This window comes from Hemiscyllium ocellatum, chromosome 45 (genome assembly GCF_020745735.1).
Source record: "Hemiscyllium ocellatum isolate sHemOce1 chromosome 45, sHemOce1.pat.X.cur, whole genome shotgun sequence".
Taxonomy (NCBI): domain Eukaryota; kingdom Metazoa; phylum Chordata; class Chondrichthyes; order Orectolobiformes; family Hemiscylliidae; genus Hemiscyllium; species Hemiscyllium ocellatum.
The window spans coordinates 24840309-24858308 of record NC_083445.1 but is presented as its reverse complement, the minus strand read 5'-3'; the positions used below and the strand labels follow the sequence as shown (position 1 = coordinate 24858308).

General features: G+C 46.5%; 1 protein-coding gene across 5 annotated transcripts in view; it reads right to left on the bottom strand.

Annotated features, from left to right (window-relative positions):
- Positions 1-18000, bottom strand: part of pnpla6 (patatin-like phospholipase domain containing 6) — a 202565-nt gene that overhangs the window by 106104 nt on the left and 78461 nt on the right. The gene's annotated exons all lie outside the window — the stretch shown is intronic.

The window sequence follows — 18000 nt, the reverse complement described above, 5'->3', positions numbered from 1 at the left end:
TTGAGACTCGTTTCACCACCCGATTCCTCTCCTGCTTCTTTTTAACTATCCCCTCTCCTGTAGAGTCCTGTAATTTAGACTTTTTCTGGCTCTGTGTTTCATCCTGGTTCTCTGACTCTGTAAACATCTCCTTCTCCATAGGGACCTTGGAGCGCTCTCCCTTCATTATGGACCGCTGCCTCAGTACTTTCTTTTGCCCTAAGCTAGGTGCGCCAACAGTTCCAGCCTCGAATTTTACTATTACTACATGCGTGAAGTCTGGTGGTTCCTTCAACGCGGGGTCCAAAGGCATACCTTTATAAAAAAGACAATATCACAGGTGAATTTTCCACGTACCAAACTATATGAAGGTCGGTTTTCCACAATTCCTCTTTTCTTTTGTAAAGAACACCAACTCACAGATACCCTCAGCTGAAATCATTGAGCAGAACCATTCGCAGTTGTTGAGGTTGGTTCAGGTTTCCAATTTCTAGATTTCTTACAGCAGCGTATTTTAATAGAAGCTGCAGTACCACCACATGCATTGGGGTCACCAGATGCAGGATTGGGGGTGAAAAACAGACAGGACATGGAGTGGTTTTAAGGGCAAGGTGTGAGAAACAATCTTATTATAAATACCCAGAAAATGGAGTAGACTAACATTAATTATTTTACAAGAAATACTTGAATTTATCGAGCACTTTTTGTGACTTTGGAGCATGCAAAAATATTTTACACCCTTGAAATCACCAGGGTAATGGAGGAAAATGCAGTGAGCACCCTAGTTAGTCAAAACAAGCAGAACATATAGGCCATGACACCATGCATCTCGCCTGTCCTTTCTCAAGTAGGGCAACAGAAATAGGCGGCACGGTGGCACAGTGGTTAGCACTGCTGCCTCACAGCGCCAGAGACCCAGGTTCAATTCCCGACTCAGGCGGCTGTCTGTGTGGAGTTTGCACGTTCTCCCCGTGTCTGCGTGGGTTTCCTCCGGGTGCTCCGGTTTTCTCCCACAATTCAAAGATGTGCAGGTCAGGTGAATTGGCCATGCTAAATTGCATGGGTCGGTGTGGACTTGTTGGGCCGAAGGGCCTGTTTCCACACTGTATGTAATCTAACCTAAAAAAACTGTACACAGAATCTTTCATATCCTCTGACTACGGAAGATGGAGCCTTGGTTCAGTATTGAACCTTTAAAGATTGCATCTGAGATGATGCAGATGAGATGGTGGCCTCCTGTGTGTGGAGTTGTCCTTTGCCTGAACTGTCTGGTTCAAAATATAGCGATCCTGCTGAGCTAAACCTGACATCTAAAGCCATTTTTGTGAGCTGATGTTTTAAAATATGCATGTTTTGGGAGCATTTTTCCACATATATTTGTAGCAACAAAATCTGGGTGAAAATAACAGCTCATTAAACAGAGCAAGTTTGGAGAAAAGCAATAAAAAGTAGCTATTCTGAACATGACTAAACCTGAAAAACAAGACAGCGTAATCCAGTTAGATAGTCAACAAGCATTTAAGTGCTGAAAAGGATAAACACAGGACTTCCGACTTCACTAGGCTTTATAACAGGTCAGGGTGTGAGGACAAATGTCAAATGTTAGCTTGTAAAAGCTCTCCAATCCTCCCCTAAAGCCAATTTATATTTACCTACCAATTTACATAACAATCCAGCAGCTTTGAGCCAATCACAGTTTTGAACACGAACCATCATTTCAGTGGAAGAAATGCAGCAGGCACTATGCACAGCACATCTCAGAACCAAGTTCAAGCTAATAACCAGATTATCCACTTTGGTGATCATCTGCCTCACAGTGCAGTGCTCCCTGGGATCATCTCCCTCACAGTGAAGTGCTCCCTGGGATCATCTGCCTCACAGTGCGGTGCTCCCTGGGATCATCTCCCTCACAGTGCAGTGCTCCCTGGGATCATCTCCCTCACAGGGCTGTGTTTCCTGGGATCATCTCCCTCACAGCGCAGTGTTTCCTGGGATCATCTCCACGCACAGTGCTGTGTTCCCTGGGATCATCTCTCTCACAGTGCGGTGCTCCTTGGGATCATCTCCCTTACAGTACTGTGTTTCCTGGGATCATCTCCCTCACAGTGCGGTGTTCCCTGGGATCATCTCCACGCACAGTGCGTTGCTCCCTGGAATCATCTCCCTCACAATGCGTGTTTCCTGGGATCATCTCCACGCACAGTGCACTATTTCCTGGGATCATCTCCCCGCACAGCGCGTTGCTCCCTGGGATCATCTCCCTCACAGTGCACTGTTTCCTGGGATCATCTCCCTCACAGTGCGGTGTTCCCTGGGATCATCTCCCACACAGTGTGTGTTCCCTGGGATCATCTCTATGTACAGTGCGGTGTTCCCTGGGATCATCTCCCTCACAGTGCAGTGTTTCCTGGGATCAACTCCCTCACAGTGCGGTGTTCCCTGGGATCATCTCCCTCACAGTGCGATGTTTCCGGGGATCATCTCCTTCACAGTGCAATGTTTCCGGGGATCATCTCCCTCACAGTGCAGTGTTCCCTGGGATCATTGCCCTCACAGTGCGGTGTTTCCTGGAATCATCTCCCTCACAGTGCGGTGTTCCCTGGGATCATCTCCCTCACAGTGTGCTGTTTCCTGGGATCATTTCCCTCAAAGAGCGGTGTTCCCTTGGATCATTTCCCTGCACAGTGCGGTGTTCCCTGGGATCATCTCCCTCACAGTGCAGTGTTTCCTGGGTCCACCTCCCTCACAGTGCAGTGTTTCCTGGGTCCACCTCCCTCACAGTGCAGTGTTTCCTGGGATCATCTCCCTCACAGTGCGGTGTTTCCTGGGATCATCTCCCTCACAGTGCGGTGTTCCCTGGGATCATTTTCCCGCACAGTACGGTGTTCCCCGGGATCATTTCCCCGCACAGTGTGGTGTTTCCTGGGATCATCTCCCTCACAGTGCGATTTTTCCTGGGATCATCTCCCTCACAGTGCGATTTTTCCTGGGATCATCGCCCTGACAGTGCAGTGTTCCCTGGGATCATCTCCCTCACAGTGCTGTGTTTCCTGGGATCATCTCCCTCACAGTGCTGTGTTTCCTGGGATCATCTCCCTCACAGTACGGTGATTCCTGGGATCATTTCCCTGCACAGTGCAGTGTTTCAAGGGATCCTCTCCCTCACAGTGCGGTGTTTCCTGGGATCATCTCCATCACAGTGCGGTGTTCCCTGGGATCATCTCCATCACAGTGCGGTGTTCCCTGGGATCATCTCCCTCACAGTGCGGTGTTCCCTGGGTCCACCTCCCTCACAGTGTGGTGCCCCCTGGGATCATCTCCCCACACAGTGTGCTGTTCCCTGGGATCATCTCCCTTACAGTGCAGTGTTCTCTGGGATCATCTCCCTTACAGTGCAGTGTTCCCTGGGATCATCTCCCTCACAGTGCGGCATTCCCTGGGATCATCTCCCTCACAGTGTGCTGTTCCCTGGGATCATCTTCCTCACAGTGCAGTGTTCCCTGGGATCATCTCCCTCACAGTGCGGTGCTTCCTGGGATCATCTCCCTCACAGTGCGGTGTTCCCTGGGATCATCTCCCTCACAGTGCGGTGTTCCCTGGGATCATCTCCCTCACAGTGCGGTGTTCCCTGGGATCATCTCCCTCACAATGTGGTTTTTTTCCCTGTGATCATCTCCCTCACAATGTGGTTTTTTTCCCTGTGATCATCTCCCTCACAGAGCTGTGTTCTCTGGGATCATCTCCCCTCACAGCACGGTGTTCCCTGGGATCGTTGCCCTCACAGTGCAGTGTTCCCTGTGATCATCTTCCTGCACAGTGCGGTGCTCCCTGGGATTACCTCCTTCACAGTGCGGTGTTCCCAGGGATTATCTCCCAGGAATCAGCTCCCTAACAGTGCGGCGTTCCCTGGGATCATATCCCTCATAATGCAGTGTTCCCTGGGATCATCTCCCTTGCAGTGCAGTGTTCCCTGGGATCATCCCCCTCCCTGGGAACAGTATAGTATTCCCTGGTTACAGCCCTGTGATCATCTCTCTCACAGTACGTTGTTCCTGGTTACTAACCTGTGATCATTCCTCTCACGGTGCGGTGTTCCCTGGTTACAGCCCTGTTTTCATCTCTCTCACAGTGCGGTGTTCCCTGGATATTGCCGTATTATCATCTCTCTCACGGTGCAGTGTTCCCTGGTTACTGACCTGTGATTATCTCTCTCATGGTGCGGTGTTCCCTGGTTACTGACCTGTGATTATCTCTCTCTCAGTACGTTGTTCCCTGGTTACTAACCTGTGATTATCTCTCACAGTACGGTGTTCCCTGGTTACTAACCTGTGATCATCACCTGTGGGCGGCACGGTGGCACAGTGGTTAGCACTGCTGCCTCACAGCGCCTGAGACCCGGGTTCAATTCCCGACTCAGGCAACTGACTGTGTGGAGTTTGCACGCTCTCCCCGTGACTGCGTGGGTTTCCTCCGCGTGCTCCGGTTTCCTCCCACAGTCCAAAGATGTGCGGGTCAGGTGAATTGGCCATGCTAAATTGCCCGTAGTGTCAGGTAAGGGGTAAATGTAGGGGTATGGGTGGGTTTCGCTTCGGCGGGTCGGTGTGGACCTGTTGGGCCGAAGGGCCTGTTTCCACACTGTAAGTAATCTAATCTCTCAGTGTGGTGTTCCCTGGTTACTAACCTGTGATCATCTCTCTCACGGTGCGGTGTTCCCTGCTTACGAACCTGTGATCATCTCAGTGCAGTGTTCCCTGGATACTGCCCTGGGATCATCTCTCTCACAGTGCGGTGTTCCCTGGATACTGCCCTGAGATCATCTCTCTCACAGTGCGGGGCTCCCTGGTTACTAACCTGGGATCATCTCTCTCACAGTGCGGTGTTCCCTGGATACTGTATTGGGATCATCTCTCTCTCAGTGCGGTGTTCCCTGGATACTGCATTGGGATCATCTCTCTCTCAGTGCGGTGTTCCCTGGTTACTAACCTGTAATCATCTCTCTCACGGTGCGATGATCCCTGGTTACTAACCTGTGATCATCTCTCTCGGTGCGATGTTCCCTGGTTACTAACCTGTGATCATCTCTCTCGGTGCGATGTTCCCTGGTTACTAACCTGTGATCATCTCTCTCGGTGCGATGTTCCCTGGTTACTAACCTGTGATCATCTCTCTCACAGTGCGGTGTTCCCTGGATACTGCATTGGGATCATCTCTCTCTCAGTGCGGTGTTCCCTGGTTACTAACCTGTGATCATCTCTCTCACGGTGCGATGTTCCCTGGTTACTAACCTGTGATCATCTCTCTCGGTGCGATGTTCCCTGGTTACTAACCTGTGATCATCTCTCTCGGTGCGATGTTCCCTGGTTACTAACCTGTGATCATCTCTCTCGGTGCGATGTTCCCTGGTTACTAACCTGTGATCATCTCTCTCGGTGCGATGTTCCCTGGTTACTAACCTGTGATCATCTCTCTCACAGTGCGGTGTTCCCTGGTTACTAACCTGTGATCATCTCTCTCTCAGTGCAGTGTTCCCTGGATACTGTATTGGGATCATCTCTCTCTCAGTGCGGTGTTCCCTGGATACTGCATTGGGATCATCTCTCTCTCAGTGCGGTATTCCCTGGTTACTAACCTGTGACCATCTCTCCCTCAGTGCGGTGCTCCCTGGATACTAACCTGTGACCATCTCTCCCTCAGTGCGGTGCTCCCTGGATACTGCATTGGGATCATCTCTCTCTCAGTGCGGTGTTCCCTGTTTACTAACCTGGGATCATCTCTCTCTCAGTGCGGTATTCCCTGGTTACTAACCTGTGACCATCTCTCCCTCAGTGCGGTGCTCCCTGGATACTGCATTGGGATCATCTCTCTCTCAGTGCGGTATTCCCTGGTTACTAACCTGTGACCATCTCTCCCTCAGTGCGGTGTTCCCTGGTTACTAACCTGTGACCATCTCTCTCTGTGCGGTATTCCCTGGTTACTAACCTGTGACCATCTCTCTCTCAGTGCGGTATTCCCTGGTTACTAACCTGTGACCATCTCTCCCTCAGTGCGGTGTTCCCTGGATACTGCCCTGGGATCACCTCTAATTCCCTTTGTCTACTACCGCTTGGCCCTCCAACCCATTTTGCTTTTATGCTGGACAGGAATAAACAGTTGTTGCAGCCCATCATCCTTGAGTGTTTGTCATTACCTCTCCACTGTCATCCCTTTCAGTAACTCTCCCCTATCTATCAAGGCCAATAAATGCCTCCTATCTTCATAGTTTCCTTGATTAAGATTCAGCACCCTCGTCTCCAATCGACTACCTCACTCTACATCTTAATAAAATAATTCTATCATGTTATAGTTGCTCATCCCCAACGGGTCTCGCACAGCTAGATTGGCAATGATTCCCTTCTTATTACATTGTACCCAGTCGAAGATAGCCTGTTCTCTCGTTAGTTCATCCACATATTGACCAAGAAAGCCATCCCAGGAATTCCTCTCTACATTGCTGTGGTTAATTTGATTCGCCCAATCTATGTGCAGATTAAAATCATTCATGATCACTGATGTCGCACTTTCAGAAAGTGTTCAATAAAGTCCCGCGTAAGAGATTATTGTGCGAGATTAAAGCACGAGATTGGGGCAAGTGTATCGAGATGGATAGAAAACAGGTTGGCAGACAGGAAACTAAGAGTAGGAATTAATGGGTCATACAGAATCCTTTTCAAATTGGCAGGTAGTAACTAGTGGGGGTGCCATGGGAATCAGTGCTGGGACCCCAGCTATTCACAATATATATTCCTGATTTGGATGAGGGAACAAAATGTAACATCTCAAAGTTAGCAGATGATAGCAAGTTGGATGGGAGGGTGAACTGTGACGGGATGCAGAGATCCTCCAGCACAATTTGGACAGGTTGGGTGAATAGGTAAACCAATGGCAGATGCATTATTATTTGTATAAATGTGAGGGTATTCACTTGGAAGCAAAAATAAGACAGCAGATTACTCCACTCCAGAGTTCTAAAGGAAGATAGCTGAAGAGATGGTGGAGGCGATAGTGATGTGCTTTCAGGAATCACTAGAATCAGGGAGGGTTCCAGAGGACTTGAAAATCACTAACATGACACTGCTGTTTAAAAAGGAAGTAAAGCAAAAGACAGAAAATTACAGACTGATTAGCCTAACCTCGGTCGTGGGTAAGATCCTGGAATCCATTGTGAAGGATGAGGTTTCTGAACACTTGGAAGTATGTGGTAAAATAGGGCAAGGTCAGCGTGGTTTCCTCAAGGGGAGGTCATACCTGACAAACCTGCTACAATTCTTAGTGGAAGTAATAAGCAGGTTACACCAAGGAGAGCCAATGGATGTTATCTATCTGGACTTCAAAAAGGTCTGTGACAAGGTGCTGCACAGGAGGCTCCTGAGTAACTGAAGGCATTCTGGCTAAGTTTGCAGATGATAGTAAGATGGGTGGAGGTGCAGGTAGCATTGAGGAGGTGGGGAGGCTGCAGGAGGATTCGGACAGGATAGGTAAGTGGTCAAAGAAGTGGCAGAAGGAGAACAATATGGGAAAGTGTGAGGTCATGCACTTTGGTTCTAAGAATCGGGGCTTGGACTATTCTCTAAATCAGGAGAAAATTCAGAAGTCTGGGGTGAATCTAGTCCACAATTCTCTCAAGGTCAACCTGCAGGTTGAGGCAGTAGTTAGGGAGGCAAATGCGATTATGGCAGTTATTTCAAGAGGGCTTGAATATGAAAGCAGGGATGTACCTCTGAGGTTCTATCAGTCTCTGGTCAGATCACATCTGGAATATTGTGTGCAGTTTTGGGCCCCTTATCTCAAGGAAGCATGTACTGGCCTTGGAGTGTGTTCAGAGCAAGTTCACGAGAATAATCTCAGGAATTAAAAGTTGAACATATGAGGAATGTTTGAGGAATCTGGGTCTATGCTCGATGGAGTTTAGAAGGATGGGGTGGAGATATCTAATGGAAACTTACAGAATACAGAATGGCCCAGACATAGCAGATGGTGGGAAGATGTTTCCATTGGTTGGAGAGACTGGGACCCGAGGGCACAGCCTTAGAGTAAAAGGAAGACCTTTAGAACGGAGATAAGGAGAAACTTCTTCAGCCAGAGAGTGGGGAATCGATGGAATTCATTCCCACAGAAGGCTGTGGAGGCCGGGTCATTGAGTATATTTAAGACTGAGATAGATAGGTTCTTGAGGATCAGGGGTTCGTAGATTCCCTACGGTGTGGAAACAGGCTATTTGGCCCAGTAAGTCCATACTAACCCTCCAAAGAGTAAACCATCCAGGCCCATTCCCCTACCCTATTACTCTACATTTACTTCTGACTAATGCCCCTAACCTACACATCCCTGAACACTATTGGTAATTTCTCACGGCTAATCTACCCTAACCTGCATATCTTTGAACTGTGGGAGGAAACCCACGCAGACACAGGGAGAACGTGCAAACTCCACATAGACAGTCACCCGAGGCTGGAATCGAACCCGAATCCCTGGAGCTGTGGGGCAGCAGTGCCAACCACTGAGCCACTGGGCTATTTTCTGGGTGGTAGATTGTTAAGATGCAAAGATGGCCTTTAGTAGAGTGATATGCTCTATGTGTTGGATGTGGGAGATGAGGGAGAGTTTCCACATTACTGATGATTATGTAACACCAGGGTTATACTCCTTCATCAAGGAGCAGAGCTCCGAAAGCTAGTGCTTCCAAATGAACCTGTTGGACTATAACCTGGTGTGGTGTGATTTTTAACTTTGTCCACCCCAGTCCAACACTAGCATCTCCACAGAATGACTGATGATCATGTCTTAGGAAGTGCATTTGGCTGCAAATCCTATCACTTTGCACAGAAAGTGGCAGTTACAGGCAATGTTAAATTTACAGGACCTAGGGAATGTGATGGATGGCCGTTATAGAAAGAGAGAACAACCACAGATATAGTCAGGCAGATGGTTACCGCCAGGAAAGCTAGGAGAGGGAGGCAGGTCGTCTACTGTGGCTATTCCCACCTCAAATAAGTATGCTGCTCAGGAAAATGTAGTGGGTGATGGATCCTTAGGGGAATGCGGCAACAACAGCCAAGTATCTGTTCCCAAGACAGACTCAAATGTAACAAAGAGGATGTCAGGTGCAAGCGGCAGATTGTGATAGGGGACTCTCTAGTCAGAGACAGAGCCAGACATTTCGGCAGCTGACAGTGAATAATCAGAATGGTGTGTCACCTCCCTGGTGCCAGGATCAAGGCCATCTGAAAGTGTGCAGAATATTCTCAAAGGGAAGAGGGACCAGCAGCAGGTCATTGTACACATTGGAACCAACAACGTAGGAAGAGAAAAGGACGAGACTCCAAAGGGAGAATATAGGCAAGAATTGCTAGTGAGGATAGGAATAGGAGGGTAGAGCAGATGAATGCATTGCTGACGTGCAGATGCAGGGGAGAGGGTTCACATTTTTGGATTGTTGGAATCTCTTCTGGGGTGGAAGTGACCTGTACAAGAAGGACGGATTGCATCCGAATTGGAAGGGAGATCTTCTTGAGTTGCTCAGGAGGATTTAAACAAGTGGTAGGAGGGGGGAAGAGGGTGGGACCCAGGGAGATAGTGAGGAAAGTGATCAGCCTGAGACTGGTGCAGTTGGGAAAAGGAGTAAGTCAAACAGCGCAGACAGGAACAAAGCAGAGAACAAGATATGACTGATAAATTAAACTGCATTTATTTCAATGGACGAGGCCTAACAGGGAAGACAGGTGAACTCAGGGCATGGTTAGGAACATGGGACTGGGATATCATAGCAATTGCTGAAAATGTGTTGCTGGAAAAGCGCAGCAGGTCAGACAGCATCCAAAGAACAGGAGATTCAGCATTTCGGGCATAAGCCCTTCTTTCATATCATAGCAATTACAGAGATGTAGCTCAGGGATGGACAGGACTAGCAACTTAATACTCCAAGATACAAATGCTGTGGGATGGGGGCAAGAGAGGAGAGGGAATAGCATTTTTGATAAGGGATAACATTACAGCTGCACTTAGGGAGGTTACTCCTGGAAATATGTCTAGCAAAATCACTTGGCTGGAACCGCGAAATAAAGAAGAGAAGATCACCTTATTGGGATTGTACAATAGTCAGAGAGAAATTGAGAAACAAATTTATAAGTAGATCTCAGTCATCTGTAAGAATAATAGGATTGTTATGATAGTGGATTTTAACTTTCCAAACATAGACTGGGACTGCCATAGTGTTAAGGGTCTAGATGGAGAGGAATTTGTTAAATGAGTACAAGAAAATTTTCTGATTCATGTGCAGGTGATGTAACTCCTACAGAAGGTGCATAACTTGACCTACTCTTGGGAAATAAGGCAGGGCAGGTGACTGAGGGGTCAGTGGGAGAGCACTTTGGGCCCAGCGACCATAATTCTATTAGATTCAAAATTGTAATGAAAAAGGATAGACAAGATCTAAAAGTTGAAGTTCTAAATTGGAGAAAGGCCAGTTTTGATGGTATTAGGCAAGAATTTTCAAATGCTGACTGGGGGCAGATGTTCACAGGTAAAGGGACGGCTGGAAAATGGGAAACCTTCAAAAATGAGATAATGAGAATCCAGAGAAAGTATATTCCTGTCAGGGTGAAAGGGAAGGCTGGTAGGTATAGGGAATGCTGGGTGACTAAAGAAATTGAGGGTTTGGTGAAGAAAAAAAGAAGGAAGCATATATGTAAGGTACAGACAGGATAGATCGAGTGAATACTTAGAAGAGTATAAAGGAAGTAGGAGTATACTTAAAAGGGAAATCAGGAGGGCAAAAAGGGGACATGAGATAACTTTGGCAAATAGGGCTGAGACAAATCCAAAGGAATTTTTTAAACACATTAAGGACAAAAGTGTAACTAGGACGAGAATAGGGTCCCTGAAAGATCTCAGCCGGCTTGGCTCTCTCTCTCTTATTCCTGATGAAGGGCTTATGCTCGAAACGTCGAATTCTCTATTCCTGAGATGCTGCTTAACCTGCTGTGCTTTGACCAGCAACACATTTGCAGCCCTGAAAGATCAGCAAGGCTGCCTCCGTGCAGAACCACAGGAGATGGAGAAGACACTAAACAAGTATTTTGCATCAGTGTTTACTATGGAGAAGGACATGGAAGATACCGAACATGGGGAAACTGATGGTGACATCGTGAAAAATGTCCACATTACAGAGGAGGAAGTGTCTCAAAATGCCTAAAAGTAGATCAATCCCCAAGAACTAATCAGGTCATAGTCATAGCAGGAAGCTAGAGAAGTGATTGCTGGGCCGCTTGCTGAGATATTTGTATCATCGATAATCACAGGTGAGGTGCCAGAAGACTGGAGGTTGGCTAACGTGGTGCCAGTGTTTAAGAAAAGTGGTAAGGACAAGCCAGGGAACTATAGACCGGTGAGCCTGACCTCAGTAGTGGGCAAGTTGTTGGAGGGAATCCTGAGGGACAGGATTTACAAATATTTGCATGGGCAAGGAGTGATTACGGATAGTCAAATGGCTGTGTGTGGGAAATCATGTCTCACAAACTTGATCGAGGAGTGGCAGATGGAGTTTAATTTAGGATAAACCAGAGGTGCTGCATTTTGGAAAGGCACATCAGGGTAGGACTTAAAACACATAATGGCGAGGTCCTGGGGAGTGTTGCAGAACCAAGAGACCTTGGAGGGAAGATTCATAGCTTCTTGAAAGTGAAATCTCAGGTAGATAGGATAGTGAAGGTAGCATTTGGTATGGTTTCCTTTAATGGTCAGCGCATTGAGTACAGGAGTTGGGAGGTCATGTTGCGGCTGTACAGGACATTGGTTAGGCCACTGTTGGAATATTGTGTGCAATTCTGGTCTCCTTCCTATTGGAAAGATATTGTGAAACTTGAAAGGGTTCAGAAAAGATTGACAAGGATGTTGCCAGGGTTGGGGGATTTGAGCTATAGGGAGAGGCTGAACAGGCTGGGGCTGTTTTCCCTGGAACGTTGGAGGCTGAGGGGTGACCTTATAGAGGTTTATAAAATCATGAGGGGCATGGATAGGATAAATAGACAAGATCTCTTCCCTGGAGTTGGGGGAGTCCAGAACTTGAGGGCATAGGTTTAGGATGAGAGGGGAAAGATTTAAAAGGGACCTAAAAGGACAGCATTTTTACACAAAGGGTAGTGTAAGTTTGGAATGAGCTGTTAGAGGAAGTGGTGCAGGCTGATACAATTACAGCATTTAAAAGGCATCTGGATGGGTATATGAATAGGAAAGTTTTAGAGGGATATGGGACATGCACTGGCAAATGGGACTAGATTAATTTAGGATATCTGGTAAGCATGGATGAGTTGGGTCGAAGGGTCTGTGTCCGTGCTGTACACCTCTATGACTCTATGGTCAGACAGACAGCCAATAGAAATTGCTGCTGGAAAGGTTAAATGCATATCCTTTGTAGGAGATCAAAGTAATGGGATGGTGCCACCTAGAGGTTAATCACCAGCTGTACACCTGCCCGAAGCATTTCAAACCCTGAGCTGGAGTAACCGGAGTTGGACTGGGGTGGACAAAGTTAAAAATCTCACAGCCTAGCGTTGTATGGTTTCTATCAGTTTCAAACCCTGCAGCTCACACAGGAAAACTTACAGTTTAATCAAAGTATGCTAACTCAAATAAATTGAAATGTCAAATAAATGTGACTGTATTTCAAAGCTTTCCACTGCTGCACAGGTCCTTACCACTTCCCAGCTCTCAAACCCAGAATTGGACATGGAGTCTGAATACAACCATGTTGCCCAATCAATGGGAAAACAGTGAGGAGTATTACAGGAGAATTCATGCCAGTCTGTCACTTAGTGTTTCTTCATCAAAGGATTGCGTTTTCAATCTTGAATTGGTAGGTGGCATATCCAGTTATTATCTCAGCTCCTTGAGTTCGAGTTCAGAATTCGAGAGGCAGGTGGAATCACTAGGGAGAGTCAAGGGATCTGTTCCAGGAGTAGGGCACCGCACAGGCAGACAGAGTGGAGGACAGTCGATGGGCAGCTATGAGGAAGAAGCAGGAAGTACGAGAAGCCTCAGTGTGTGAGGCCACCCTCAAACCAGAATGGGAGACTGCTCAGACACAATACCCTGGAGGAGGGCAGTCTTGGCTATAGCACCAACTGGTGACAAAGTGACCTCACTGCGGCAGACAGCAACAAGTAACGATCAGTGGGTACAGGAGATTCCTAATAGCTCAGGAGACTGATGGGCATTTCTGCAACAGCCACCATGTGTTGGCTCCCTGGCTCAAGGGTCCAGGGTATCATTGAGAGAGCTCAAAATATTCTGCATGGGTAAGAACGTCAAGGCAAACTTCTGGTACATGCTGGGACTAGAAACATTGGAAGGGCAGGTACTGAGCTCCATTGATCAGATTTTAAGAAGCTGGGAGGAAGTTGAAGTCGCACAGGGATGGTAACCTCTGGATTACCTTCAGTGCCTTGTACTGGCAGAAGTAGCAATAGGAAGGTAGGGAGGATTCATGCCTGGAGTGAAGTATAGTGCAGGAGGAAGGGTTCACACTCTTGGGTCAATGGGGCCAGTCTGGGGGCAAAAGGGACCTACTCAAAAGGAATACGCTGCCTCTCCATGGGACTTAGACCAACGATCCTGGGAGCTCAAAAACCAAAAGAACGGGCGATGCTAGAAATCTGAAACAAAACCAATTAGAGAAATTACAGGAAAAAAACCTCAGCAGGTCTGGCAGCATCTGTGGAGAGAAAGCAGAGTTAATGTTTCAGGTCTAGTGAACCTTATTCAGAACTCCACAGTTCTGAATAAGGTTCACTAGATCTGAAACATTAACTCTGCTTTCTCTCCACAGATGCTGCCAGACTTGCTGAGGTTTTCCAGCAATTTCTGTTTTTGTTTTTGATCTTGTGAGTACCCCCACTTCTGTGGTTTGGGCATGTTTAAACTAAATTGGGTGGGCACCACTATGTATAAGAAAAGAGGAGTAAGGTGCTGAAAGGAGTGAGCGTGTTAGATAGTATTGGATTGGAAAGCACTACCAGGCCAGATAGGAGCAGAATAAGAGACATGCAAGGAATCCAATGGTGAAAAACATAAATAACCACTTGGAATGTAATAGAAAATTCTGGAGAAACTCAGGCATCATCTGTACTGAGAGAAACAAAGTTAATGTTTTCAATCCAATATGACTCTTTTTCACAAGATAGCATGTAGTGGCACTAAAATAAATGTGGTTAAATGTGGAGAGTGTGTGCGCGTGAGAGTGAGTGAGAGTGAGTGAGAGTGAGTGAGAGAGAGTGAGAGAGAGTGAGAGAGAGTGAGAGAGAGTGAGAGAGAGTGAGAGAGAGTGAGAGAGAGTGAGAGAGAGTGAGAGAGAGTGAGAGAGAGTGAGAGAGAGTGAGAGAGAGTGAGAGAGAGTGAGAGAGAGTGAGAGAGAGTGAGAGAGAGTGTGAGAGAGTGTGAGAGAGTGTGAGAGAGTGTGAGAGAGTGTGAGAGAGTGTGAGAGAGTGTGAGAGAGAGTGTGTGCGTGTGCGTGTGTGCGTGTGCGTGCGTGCGTGCGTGCGCGTGCGTGTGTGCCTGCCTGTGTGTCTCTGTCGGTGTCTGTAACATTCCCTCACCTCTCTCCTGTTTTTCAGTTTTGGCAACAACTCCAGTCCACCCTCTCAGACCTGGCAGAACCCTCCACCGGCCATACAATGGCTGTGCCAAAGTGTCCTTTATTCTGTGATCAAACAGTACTCTGGGTGGGATGGCAGCACTGATGAGGAAAGATCTTTGAAAAGAGACAATGCCCCTGACAGGTCAAGCACAGAATCTATTTGGTTAAATTTGAGAATCGTAAAGAGTTTAATAGTTTACTGGGGGCATTCTATTATCTCCAAATAGTGAAGGAACAAATTTAAGAGAAACCATAGTGATGGGCAAAAACTACGGAATCCCAAAACTGTGAGACTAAAAATACTTCAATATTGACCGGGATAATGGTTGAGTAATGGGAAACTAAGTGGGGAATTTCTGAAATGAGTACTGGAAACCTCCCTGATCAGCATGTTTTTAAGTTCAATTAGGAAGGAGACACTGTTGAATCTTGTGATGACAAATGTAAGTGGTGGGGGGGATAAGTGGACCAAGAGTCAATAGGGTGAGAGAAAACTTATGAACCGCAAGGTCCCAACTTTAGTGGTGGATCGAGCCAACATGAAGTCAGACCATTGGCCAGTTTGCAACAGAACACTAGTTTAAGTTTTACGGAAGAAATACTCTGGGTACAGGTCTAGCATATTCCAACAAGAGGGAAGGGCAGGCAATCAAAGGCAGGGCTCCTTGGCTAGGAAAGGAAATAAAGAATATGAGGAAACAAATTAAAAAAAGGAGGGTGAAAGATGCATGCGATGGGAATTCTACAAGACCGAACCAGACTTAAGGTGGCGATATATGTTTAATGGAGCAGCACTAATCATAGGCTTACAGCCCAAGGTGATAAGTGATGATAACAGACTGACTTGCAAAAACCTTTCAATCCTCCCACGATACAAGGGAGCTGCCAGAGGATTGGAAAGTGGCATATGTAGCACGTCTGACTAAATGAATGGTGCAACTAGTAACTACAGGTGGGTCAATTTGACATCAAATAAAAGTAAAATACTGCAGATGCTGAAATAAAGGGAGAAAATGTTGTAGAAACTCAGCAAGTCTGGCAGTATCTGAGGAGGGAAGACTAAATGTTTCAAGACAATTTGACTTTGGCAGAACAATCTGACATCTGTATTGGGTAAGCTCTTAGAATCAATAATCAGTCAAAACAAAAATCAACAAGCATTAAAAGTTTGAGTTAGTTAAGGAAAACCAGCATAATTTGTGTTTGATTAATTTAACACAAAGTTGGAGGACGAAACGTAACAAGGTGTCTATTTAGATTTGAGGAAAGCTTTTGACTGTGCGCCACATAAAGACTAGTTAACAAAACGGAGTCTCAAGGAAAAGAAGGAGCAAGGTCAATGATTAAAAAATAGAAAATATGATTTGATTGTAAAATGGTTAACTGTCAGACTGAGTAGTGAGTGGTTCCAAAGGTCAGTGCCGGGACTACTGCTTTTTCTGATATAGATGCATCTTGAACTTGATATGGGAATACAGCTTAAAATGTCAAAAGTTGCTGATGTTACAAACTTGAAGCTATGGTACGCAGGGAGGACGGTACAAACTGACTGCAACAAGATACGGATGCTCCAAGGGAAAGGGCAGACAAGTAGCAGATGGAATTTATTGGAAATGTGCGGTTCTGCATTTTGGCAGTAGTGAGAGTGACAGAGCACGAGCAAGAGTACAGGCAATTGTGGACGTAAGGCGTAATTCTGAAGAGTATGGGGAGACAGAAGGACCTTGGAGTAACTGCGTTAATCTTTAAAGATAGCACAAGGTGATGAGAGAAGGGGTAACAAACTACATAAATTCATTCACTATCCACAAATAGGCTATTGAGTACAAAAGCAGGAAAGCTATGCTGGACATTTGTATAGCTCTGGTGAATCACAACCAGAGGAATGTAGCCAGCTTTTGTCACTCCAATTTAGGTCGGGTTTATGCTCCCTGAGAGGGTGCACAGGAGATTTACTAGAATGGCTCCAGGGATGAGGGATTTTAGTGACAAAGTTCAACTGGAGTAGGTAGGAAAGGGGCCTTCAGGAATGCATGACAGACAGAGGTGTACCAGGATACAACAGATTTACTTGGGGTGATTCACAGGGTCACAGTTTAGCATCACATCAGGAAGACATCATCGCAGATAACAAACCACTCCCTCAATACTGCACTAGACTGTTCTGCTAATGAGTTAGAGTGGGACCTGACCCTTCTGATTCACGATGTGGAGGTGCCATTGTTGGACTGGGCTGGACAAAGTTAAAAATCACGTGACACCAGGGTATAATCCAACAGGTTTATGTGAAAGTACAAGCTTTCGGAATGTTGCTCCTTTGTCAGATAACTGGTATCACGGGATTTTTAACGGTGTCAAGTGATTCACAGCAGCGCGTGTTGGTCACAACTGACAGAATAGGACTGAAGAGAGTTTAGCTGAGAACGGTAGTGAAACTAGGGGACTCGAGTCTGAGTTAAGTCGCACTAGGTTTAGTTTGTAGTTCTCATCTCAAAACCAGTTAAAGTCCATGAGGGAACAAGAGGCAAAGAGAGAAGCAGGTCTGTGGACTCTTGGTCTTCATAAATGAAGGAGGTGGTGAACAAGGATGAATTTCAAGACAGTATGAGGCTAAGACAGAAGCCAAGTCTCACAAAGAGCTTCCATCTGAGCTTAACTATGAGCAATGCCATGGGGCGGAGGGCAGGGGGAGGCTACCACAGAATTGTAGAATTGTTACAGCAGGGAAGGAGGTCATTTGTTGTGTCTTTCATTGGTGCTCTCCGTGGCAGTGATTTACATAGGGCTGTTCTTCTCAAGTCTTTCTGTAGTCCTGCATATTACTTTCAGAAAACAATCCAATTCCCTCTTGAATACCTGGACTGAACCTGCCCCCACCGCACACAGAGCCAATGCACTCCAGGTCTGAATCAGTGTGTGACAATGTTCCTCCAGCTCGGTTGCTTCTTATGCCAGTTACCTTAAATCCATGTCCTCTCGTTCTGTATCCTCCCATCAACGGAAACAGGTCAATCAAGCCTCCTCTCAAACTGCTTGTCACGAATGAACAGTCCCAGCTTCTCCAATCTATCCATATAAACTATTGTTCTTCATCCCTTCAACTATTCTTGGGAATCTTGCAGCACTTTTGCTTACACCTTCACATTATTTCCAAAGTACAATGCCCAGAACATTCTGCCAGCAACCACTGAACCAGTGCTCCATATTGTTGTATTAGGTAGCTACAGTTGGACATAGTACAGCATGGAAGAAAGGCTTTTCAGCTCATTGTGTCCAAGCCGGTCATCAAACATCCAAGTATTCTTATCGCATTTCCTAGCACTTGGTCCATGGCCTTACATGAGCATTTCAAC